The following is an 11974-nucleotide window of genomic DNA, read 5'->3' as shown; positions in this document are numbered from 1 at the left end:
AGTGCTTCAGTTAGTGGTCAAATAGAAGAGACTACTATTGGAAAGAAAAGAAAGAAGTCCTAAGAGTATGAATGCTTGAAGTCAATAAACTATCAGAGCTAAAGTGTGTGAAAAAGAAGCAAAATGGAGGATTGAAACAAAGATCTATAATCTAAAAGTGAGGTGTAATTTTTTATCATATCAATCCTTACTATTACTTTCTAATCATTATATTATTCTAGGGTAAATCCTTTAGATTAAGGTTAACCTAATAGTCATTTGTAAATCCTTTAACCAGATGACATTCCAAGTGAATGATCTAAAATCCTCTAATAAGGCTCACACCAAACATGGTGATTGAAATCCTTTGACCATGCCACATTTAACAGTGTGTATTATAACCTTTAATAGGGTTGGCCTTTCATAGAGCATCACTTTAGAAGAGTGAGGATTTGTAACATGTTATTAGTGGTTTTTTCCAAATTTATTTTCCACATAAAATCATTGCATCAAATGTGTTATTGAATCTATTCTGTTTCATATTTACATTTGTGAAAAGTTGTTTTGAAAAAAACCTACAAGTTTAAGTATTGTTTGATCTAATGGATGCATGCATGAAAATGTTTTATGGATATGGGTTCACTAAGCTATGAAAAGTTCCATTTCTACATCTAGACCTTGAATAACTAATTCAACCCCCTCTTAGTTATTCTAAAGAATTTCAACAATTGATATTAGTGCCATCTTCTTAAAAGGACTAGTTTGAAGATACTAGAAGCAAAGATCAAGATGTCAAGAAGAAAGGAACCCAAGCTTAATAAAGATAAATTCTTTGCATAGAAAATTTTGATGAAGCTACACCTAGGACATATTGGAGATCATGCATAATCTACCATTATCACTTAGCATGTCAATCCTATTGGTACCCTAAATACTGAAGATCTAAAAAGAATAAAGAACTCAACTAGGCAATGTTGGAGATTGCCTCTGCCCTAAGTTATTTTGAGTTTGATGATATCAAGGGTTGTGATAGTGTAAAGAAGATGTGGGATTCTCTTCACACCATATATGAAGGAGCCACAAATGTTCTGATATCCTAATCTAAAAGTCTTAGAGGTAATTTCAATGACATGGGAATGGAAGACAATGAAAATGCTTCATAATGTTTCTCTAGAATAAAACATGTTGTTAATTCTATAAGAGGATATAGTAGTATTATAAATGATAATATTGTATTCAAATAAGTACTTAGAATTTTTCTTCACATCTATGCTATTAGATTTTATGTTATACAAGAAGTGAGATGTATACTGGGTTCTAATTTAACTATTGAAAGTCTAGTAGGTAGGCTCACTTCTTTTGAGCTATCTAATTTTGATAATTTTAAACTTGACAATGTTGAATATGCTTTCAAATATAAGCTATTGTGTGACTCTTAAAATATTTGAACTCTTAAATTACAATGTTGACCCCTAGAATATGTTTCTAGTGATAGTGGCATGGACGAGGAAGATGCACAATAACTCGAAGTACTACTAGAAAGGAGATTTCATAGAGGCAAAGGAAAATTCAAGTTTAATTTACCTATCATGTGGTTTAATTGCAATGATTTTGCTCATATTGATGCTAGATGTCCTGAGAAAAAGAACTATAGAAGTGGTGACAAATACAATAGTAAAAGGGATGAGGACAACAAAGATTACAAAGACAAATGCAAGAATTCTTGCTACATTACAAAAGATGGGATCAAAGATGGATCTGATGATCATGATGATGAAGTAGTGTATATGGCAATGAAAGATGAGTCTGATGAGGGTGAGGCAAGTGCATTGGTTTCTTGTGAGAACAATAATAACAGATGGATCATTGACAGTGGATGTTCACATCACATGACTAGAGATAAAAGTAAGTTCATTAACATGAATTATTATGAGGGAAATAATGTAAGGTTTGGTAATAATGCACCTTGTTTGATAAAAGAAAAAGGTTCTATCAAACACACAGAAAATATTATATGTCACAATGCTTATTTAGTTGAAGGACTTAACTATATTTGGTTGAGTGTGTCACAATTGAATAGTTTAAGTTGCAAGGTTGAGTTTGAGAAAAAGATAGCTAAGATAGATGATACTGATGGGAAACTAATTAGAAAAGGGGACCAAAATAGAGGTAGTCTATTTTATCTTGATATGGATGATGCTACTTGTCTTGTTGTAGAATTTGATGATGTGTGGTTATGTCATGTTAATTTTGATAACTTGGTTAGTATCAATAACACAAGAAGTGTCAGAGGTATTCCTAAATTGAAGAAGCCTAACAATTTAATTTTCAAATAATGTCAGTTAGGAAAAATGAAAAAATCTAGTTTTAAGAGTAAGACTGACACCTCTAAAGGAATTTTAGATATTTTTCATACTGATTTGTATGTACCAATTGATGTGCAAAGCTATAGAGGTGACCAGTACATTATGCTATTTGTAGATGATAATTCTAGGATGATTACAGTTATGTTTCTAAAATAGAAATTTGATGCTTTCCAAATGTTTAAGTGATACTTAGAAATAATTGTGAAGGAAACATGTAAATGCCTAAAAATTTTGAGATCTAGAAAAGGAGGAGAGTTTACATCAAATGTGCTTGAGATGTTCTGTAATGATAGAGGAATCAAAAGAAAGACACGTGAACCTAGGAACCCTCCACCAAATGGAATTTCTATAAGGGGGAACACATCTATAATGAATTGTGCTAGAACACTCATGATGGAGAAGAATGTTGATTTTAAATACTAGAGAGAGGTTGTAATTACAACTGTCTATACCTTCAACCATGTTCAAGTCAAGAAAGGTGCTCATTCAACACCTTTTGAATTATGTTATGGATACTCACCTAATGTAAAATATTTTAAGTTATTTGGAAGCAAGTACTATATTCTTGAATATTTAAGGAATGGTAAATTAGATGCTAAAAGTAAAGAAGGTATATTCTTTTTCTATTCCTCAAGAAGTAAATTTTATAAGTGTTTAAATGCTAACACTAACAAAGTTGTGGAGAGTAAAAATGTGACATTCTATGAATATACAAAAGTACATGAGGTTGAACCTATGAAGGAACTAGAGGGATACAAATATTTTTTATACTTTTATGAAAGTATGCCTACTAATGAAGATGTTGTAAATCAAGTTCCAAATAAACAACAAGTTTCAGTGAATCTCGAGTCACATACATTAAATGTCAAGTTGCATTTAGGAACTAATCCAAGTGTCAAGTTACAGAATGAAGCTAAGGTACATTTTTATTTTGAGATTAGTGTACATGAAAGAGATGTTGAAATACTTGATAGAGAAGTACATGGTGATTCATAAGTTGACAAACCTAATGAGGAGAGTAGAGAAGAACCAAGATTGTTAAAGTATGTCAAGAGACATCACTTTACTACACAAATTATTCGATATAAAGATGTTAGACCAATGACAAGAAATGGGTTGAGAAGTGATACATGTTTGTTGAGTATGCATGAGCCTAAAATAGTGAAAGATTCCTTAGAAAATGAGGACTAGAGTAAAGCTATGAAAGAGATTGAATAGATTAAGAAACCCAAGACATGGACTCTAATTCCCAAACCAGAAGATAAGAATATGATTGGACCAAGTGGGTGTTAAAAAATAAATTAGATGAAAATGGTGAAGTCACAAGGAATAAGAAAAGATTAGTTCACAAGGGATATGCATAAGAAGAAGGGATATAGTATGGAGAAATAATTTCCTCAGTTGCAAGATTGGAAGGAGTAAGAACTTTTCTTTCTTACTCTACATACAAAGGTTTCAATGTTTATTGAATGGATGTGAGATCTACATTTTTTAATGGCATATTAGAAGAAGAGGTTTACATTCAACAACTAGAAGGATTTATTGATGCTAACAACAAGAACATGGTATGTAGAATAAAAAAATATTTATATGGATTTAAGTAGGCACTAAGATAATGGTATGGAAGGCTTCACAATTATCTTCTAAAAACTAGATTTGAGAGGACTGATGATAACAACAATCTATACTTGAAGAGAGAAAAAGGAAAAGACATTTTACTAGCTGAAATTTTGATTGATGATATCATATTTGGAGGTCAAGATGAAATATGTAAGGGATTTGTAGATCAAATGAAGAAGGAATTTGAGATGTCTATGTTTGGAGAGATCATGTTCTCTATATTTTTGCAAGTATATTAGATGAAATATGGTATATGCATCAATTAGTCTATGTATGCAAAAGAAATAATGAAAAAATTTGGACTAGAAGATTCAAAACCAATTAGTACACCTATGGTGAGAGGACATAAGTTGTTAAAGAATGATGATTCAGTTGATGTGAATCAAACACTATACAAGTATATGATTGGGAAATTACAATATGTAGTACATAGAAGACCTAATATTGCATTATCTATTGGGATAGTTGCAAGATTATCTATGAATCCTAAGGAGAATCATTTGATGGTTATGAAGAGAATAATGAGATATCTACAAGGAACAGAAGACTATAGTATAAACTCTAAGAAAAATAAATTTATTTAGTTGAGAGCCTACACTGATGTTGATTGGGCTAGAAACATTGATGACAAAAAGAGCACTAGTGGAGGAGCATTTTTCTTAGGAAAGAGGTTGGTTAGTTGGACCAACAAGAAATAGAATTTCATATCTCAATCTACTGTTGAAGTTGAATATGTTGCTCCTATAGTAAAGTGTACAAATATTGTATTGACCAAATAGCTACCCAAAGGTATGAAGAAAGAAATCACTAAATGTATGGTACTTTATTATGATAATACAAGTGCTACAATTATATCAATGAACCCTATGATGCACAAAAAGACTAAGCACATTGCAATCAAGTATCATTACTTGAGAGAGTTAGTTCAAGACAAAGAGGTGAAGTCTAAATATGGAATATGTGAATACAAAAGAGAAAATTGTCAATATCTTTATAAAAGCATTACCTAAGGATGCTCATGAGTATCTAAGAGGTAAGATAGTAGTCATACCCTTATCTAAAGCTTCTTTATAAGATGAAAGTATTTCCCTACATAAAATGGAGCTGAATGTTGTATCTTACACATTGATGCAATGCATCTTACTTTACGAGATGGCTAAAGTAATGAAAGAGATTGAATGGTACATTAGTCACATCAAAGGTGATAGAGGGAGCAATTGAAATTATTAGCATCTTCATGTTGAGATGACAAGTCTTTGGCATTATTTTCAAAGAGGAAGAAAGTAAAGAAAATAGTAAAGGGAGGAGGAAATACTTTAAATATCCACTCAAAGGGAGTTAGTGTACGTGGTGTTTAATACAGAGGGAGATTAACTAAAAGAAATACATCTACCTAGTAAGAGGGAGATAGTGCTAAGAGAGATATAATAATAGAGGGAGTAATCAAGAGGGAGTCATTAGGATGAGTTGATTATTTTTTAAATAAAATAGAATTTTAGAGCTTCTAAAAAGATGAAAGTTGTTCATAGAGGGAGATATTTCAATACAAGCAACTAATTTTTTTGGTATTTTTGTTGGTACTAGTTTGTCATCAATGCCAAAGAGAGAGATGGTTGAATATATATATATTGATGAATAATTCCTTCCTTATATTAAAACTATATAATAAAGTTACATAGTCACAAAAAAGGGGCCCGAGGAAATAGGATCACCCTGGGATTTCATACAGCCTAAGGCTAGATATCAATTATTCATCAAAGAAAACTTTAGAAAATAAAAAGCCTTAGGTTGCTAGAATAGTGTCAGCCAAGGGAAGAGGATCCTTATCATCAAATCCCCATCTAAGGGTGGAGTGGGAAGATGGTTTAGGGGGATTCCAAAGGCTTGAGACTGATGACCATTAATAGAGATGCAAGTAGAGGCATCCCCAAAAAGCATCTGGATTGACTATAGAAAGTAGGGCCGAACCCAAGCACCTAAAGCATTGCAAGAATGAAAGGGCACTCTATCTAATCATAGGCTTTGGAAAAGTCAATCCTGAGAAAGATGGCCTGTTGCATGGACTACCAAGCCCATTCCATCCCTTCCCAAACAACAATTAGATTGTCTAGGATATATCAGGATTTGATGAAACTTGTTTGTTAAGGGGAAATAATCTAAGGAAGAAGATGATAATTTTAAGAGAGAGAACCTTGGAAATGATCTTGTAAGAGACATTCAATAAAGTGATGGGGCTCCAATTGCATATATCTTCAAGGTCAGCCACCTTAGGTATGAACTTGATATTTCCCTTATTAATAATATTATCTAAAGATTAGGATTTGTAGGCTTCAAGGTAAACCTTATGCATGTCTAGTCTGATCTCTTCCCAAAAGGCTTTGTAAAATTCACAAAGGAAACCAACACAACCAAGGGCCTTATAATTTTCCATAGAGAAAATAGCCTCCTTGAGGTTTTCTAAAGTGAGCTTCTACTCATAAAAGACATATTATTCTAGAGTGAGCCTTTTAGGAGTGACATCCAAACAATCTTGCAAAGTTTGATTTTGGGCTTTTAAAGGGCCCTAGACCATGGAAACTTTTTCATACTAGTGAATGAAAGCTTGCAAAATGTCAGGAAGCTCATAGAAGGAGTGTTGACCCTCCTAAATGAATTTGATTCCAACTGTAGAATGTTGAGACCTCAATGCATTAAAAAATTCCTTGGAAGCTTGATCTCCAACCTCTAACCAATGTAGGTCGACGTTGAGCTGAGATCCCCAAGTAGTATAGTTGTTTGCAACCTACTTCTTATGGTGAACATTGGCAAGCCGAACTTGGAGATCTGTGTCAAATAGATTCATGGATAGAGCTTGAGTGGCCATAAAAAGATCTTTGGTACTGTACCTTATATAATCTCTTGTGGTAAGTGGCCAACTGTCTACCATAAATCTGAAGAAACTATGTAGTACAAGTGATGGTGTCATTCCACAATTGAATCCGCCCAAAAGTAGATTATGGCCTAGGTTCAAGATTCCAAGTTTGTACAATATGAGTGGTAGTGGGCAGATGTGATAGTAAGAAGGTATTAAGGTAAAATTTAGTTTTATAATTACAAGAATGGGTGGAATGCCAGTTAATGGAGAAGTGAATTGGAAAATGGTTAGAAAGAGTCACATCAATGAGTGAGTTGATAGGTAGCATACTCATGTGAGAAAAAGGAAAAAAAGGGGTTGAGCAGAAACCATAGCATGGTCTAGCCTTTTAAGAACCTTGTCAAATCCCTCTTGAACATTGGATCAAGTGTACCAAATTCTATCAGGCCAGCATTAGTGAACATTGGGATTAGAAAGGCCCAACTTGTTTCACATGTAAAAGTAGGCTTCCCTCTCTCCAACTGACCATCTAAAAGGTAGAAGGCCCACTTTATCAATAGCTAGCTCAACCATATTGAAATCTTCATTGAATATCTAGGTGGTAGGCAAAAAATGATTAGCTAGCCACCTCCGTAGGTGTGAGCACTTGACTAGATCATTAGGAGCATAAACATTGACAATGCCAAAAGAATGATTTTGAAAAGACAAAAAATCCAAAAAAATCTTTGTATGGGGTCAGAACCATTAGAAATAACAAAAGGAAAAAGTTGACTGGAGAGGAGAGTGAATACACCACCTTGAGTATCTTCATGTTGGGAGGCAAAACTAACACCATCCATCCATATAACACAGTAGGTTGAGTTGAGAAGAAACCCAGAGATTTTGACTTCTTATAGGAATAATACATCAATAATACCAAGCCTACACTCGGTATTACAAACAAAATATTTTTTGTGGGGGTCTATTAGCACCCACACATTCCATGAGAGGAAATTCATTATAAACTAGATTACATGTTCTACTCATCCCCAAGAGAAAAGAAGCTATTATGCAAGAAAGTGGAGGATTCAAATGAGGGGTCACCCAAAGAAATGACTCTTCATTTATCTACATTGATAGAGACAACTTTCTAGTCTTTAGGGTTGTGAGAGCAATGGAGAGACTGAGAGGAAATAATAGAAGTTTCTTGAGGCACACAAACCCAAGCAACTTGAACCTCTAGATGTTCCATCCCGTGTGATGCATGGTTTGAAATAGGTTGCAACACAACCATGGGAAACTCGAGAGCCACGAGAACAAGAGGATCCACACTAGAGCTAGGATGGCTAGGTTCTTGAGAAATGAGGCCTGGTTTACTAGTATCCTTGTCTTTCTTAATGATTTTTGACCATTCATCCTTTTTAATGGCTAGAGCTAGCTTGGTTTCCTAGACTAGAGAGCAATTGTGCTCAAGAACAGGACAATCTTTTATCTTATGGATAGTAGATTGATAGTGATAGCAAGTATTTGGTAGGTTCAGATAAATTAAATTTTGGGTAAAGGTGGTAGCACCAATCTAAATTTCCACTAAGTCCTTAAGGTCCCTAGATAGGTCAACCTCAACACAAACCCTTCATTGATGCCAAGCATTAAAAATTTTGTCCAGTTCCACACAAATCACTTTTTCCATAGTTTGGGCAATTTCTAGGAGGAAAGTCCAGAAAGGGATGGGTAACCTAGGGAACTCTACCCATACTGGAACCCTAAGTTTTTGATCATCCAAGATACAAAAGTATCAAGACCATGTTTGAAAAACAAGCAAAGACGAGTGAACTATCCATGACCCATGGCTAAAAATGCTCTCGACCTAGGAGAGGTTACCAAAATGAAATAGAAAAAAGCCCTTAGTGAGGCTTTGAATACCCTAAAACCAAATCCCCTAGGGGTCTAGGCCTTGGTGACCCATTCACACAATGTCCTTTCAGGTGGAGTGTGACCCACAAAACACCTAATAAGGGTTTGGGTTTCTAGCCATTCACAAGAAGATTCAAAAGTAGATATATTCAAAACTAGGTTAGGAGAGCAATTTCCTCATGGAACACCTTGGGCACAAACTTGCATGGATGTTTGATTAGTAGGGTCATTCTTGCATGCAGTAATAACTCCAACACTAGTAGCAACTACTCGATCGAACAGGGTCGGGCCCATTATATCCTAAAAGGAATTGCCATACTAAATGTGAAATGATAAGCAGTGTGGTAGAAAGGGTTTAGACAAAAATTGTACAAACCCTAGTATAGCACATTTTCAACATAATCTTTTCCCCTTTTCCTTTTCATTGTGAGGTAAAAGATGGTTGAAAAAATATTGATATAAGGATGAGATTGTAACGTTTCAATCATTATTTTGTCACTAATATCAGACCTGCTACTTGCTAGTAGGACACATGCCTAGTTGATTTGAGTACTATCATGTGTTTGATTGATGAGGATATTTTGATAAGATAAGATAACAAGAACACCTAAAGGAAAGGTTGAGTTATGATATGTAAAAGGAGTACAAAGATCAGTTAAGACAGTGATGATATAATGTATTGATTATCTACTTTAGGCTGCAAATGATGGATACATTGATTAAGTGTAGAAGAACAAGTAAGAAGAATTTAGCCTAGGGTATTTTTTAGTGGTAAATATTCATTTTTTTTTCTAAATTTTATATTCTTTTTGCTAGTAATTTGGCTAATAATTTAAGATTCAATGCAACCTAAATTGCCATATTTTGATTAAATGTAGTTACAAAATATTTAAAATCGTTCAATAATTTATTTTATTGAAAAAATTAAACTCAAAGATTTGCCACAATATTCAATAAATGATTAGGTTTGATTCACCTATATATATATATATATATATATATATATATATATATATATATATATATTATCAAAGAAATTAAAATTAATTCACCAATAATTATCATCATTTTTAGTTACTTTAGGGATATATTACCAATATTTAGTTTTCACTATTGAGTTAAAATATAATGTAATTATCCTCATAATTTCCATGAGATAAAATATGTTTAATTTTGATTTGTAATATTTCATGACGATTAGCAAACTTCCTATTATTACTAAGATTCACCAATATTTTTTAGTAAATAATTATGATTCCAAAATAATCGCCAATGTAAATAATCTTTAAAATAAAAATAATTGAGAGATTCACTAGTAAAAATAATTTGTTTTTTTCAAAATAATGAAAGTTTTTTTGAATAATTTATATCTTTTTCTAGAGGGGGGTTTCTTAAAGTTTACCCTCATTTAGTCTTCCAAGCTTGACCGAGTGGATAGTAGGTGCCAAGAAAAGTTAGTACAAGCTGAGTAGAAAATCAGTTAGAGTTGAGTAAAGTGAAGATTCAATGTATGCCAAGTGAACTTAGTGTAAGATGGGTAAAGCTTAGTTGATGTCAAGAATTAGTAAACTTTGGTATTTTTCAAGTTATCTAGTGGATGATGAGTGGAAGAACAATATGGAAGTTGAGTGCCAATATTCATGTTAAATTATAGATTTGATGAATCTGAGCTGACTATTTTATTTTCTTAAATTGTGTGATGTGTGTGGAAGATAACCATGATGAGTTGGTGGCATAGATTTCAAGGTAAACTATTTTGATGTGAATTCAAAGAGGATTGAGGTAGAAGTTTCAAGAGGAACCAAATGAAAAAGTGGGTAGATTGGTTGTATCCTACCTAAACCTAGAATGGATGATTAAGGTTGAGAAACAAAAGATCTAAAATCTCCATTTATAGATAGAGCTAGTAAGAAGAAAAGGTTTTCATGTGCTGGAAACTAAGAAAGACAAGGAATCTAGGGTATTGCTTCATTTAGTGGCTAAAATAAAGAGACTTCTATTGGAAAGAAAACCAAGAAGGCTTAAGAGTATAAATTCTTGAAGGGTGAACAAGATATCAAAGCTGAAGTGTGTAAGCCAAGAAAAATAGAGGACTAAAGCAAAGATCTATAATTTGCAACAAAATTGTAATTTTCTACCTCATCAAGCCTTACTATTACTTTCTAATCATTGTATCAATCTAGGGTAGGGTATGTGCAGGATCATGGTCAACCAAACTATGGTCTTAAGTGCTAATAAAAAATTAGAAAATTAAGATTATGTCAACTTGACATGCAATTTTCTACTTTTTATTAACTTTATATCAAAAAGTTGAGAGAAAATAATCTCTAGCAAATTGAATCTAATTTTTAAACTACTAGGACTTATGTCAAAAAATTAAAAATTAATTACTCAAAATTTTGAATTTTAATGCAATATTACAAAAATTTTAGAACAAAAATTTTAGAACAAAAATAAGAAGTAGATATATGACTGACCACCTTAATCAAAATCAAATGATAATATTTTTTAATAATATTTTAGATACAAGTAGTAGACTCGTGCTTGGATGTGACACATATTTTTGGGTATTTTTTATTCTAAATAAATAATAAATAATTATTTTTTGACTTTAGTATATTTATAATAAAAAACTCTCGTGTCTGACCACCTTAACTAATTCAAAACTTTGCAAAATTCAATTTTTCATTTTATTTTTCCTTATAGTAGAAGAAACATAGAATGTGATTCATCTTTTGAATTTAGAAAATGTTGTACCATTTGAAAGTTACAATTGTTTTTCAAGTAGTATGTTAGTCAACACTTTATATGTAACTCCATTAGAAAATAAGTAATAATTACTTACTAAACTCATAATTTGACAAACCTTAAATTTATGGAAAGATAAGAACATTCTTAAGAAATCATTTTCATTTCATCAATTTTTTGTCAAAAAAAAGTCATCAGCTACATGTTTGAAGTGAAAATCACATAAAAATGGGCCAAAAGAACATTTATAAGATGTTTTTAAAGTTTCCCATAGGATTGGTATCAAAAGATATAGTAGACCTTATAAAGATATTAATTGTTTATGATTTATTATTAGAATAGGTGGGAAAAAAGTTGGAATATATTTTGAAATGGTTTGAGATATTTTAGAACTACAGATTTTTTAGGTCACCATCTTTTGGCACACCATGATCCTGCACATACCTAGTGAATCCTTTGGATTAAAATATACCTAACAATCATTTGTAAGTACTTTAACCAGGTGAAATTCCAC

This window comes from Cupressus sempervirens, chromosome 8, assembly GCF_028749045.1.
Source record: "Cupressus sempervirens isolate cs-2001-9-10 chromosome 8, ASM2874904v1, whole genome shotgun sequence".
Taxonomy (NCBI): Eukaryota; Viridiplantae; Streptophyta; class Pinopsida; order Cupressales; family Cupressaceae; genus Cupressus; species Cupressus sempervirens.
This window is presented reverse-complemented; position numbering follows the sequence as displayed.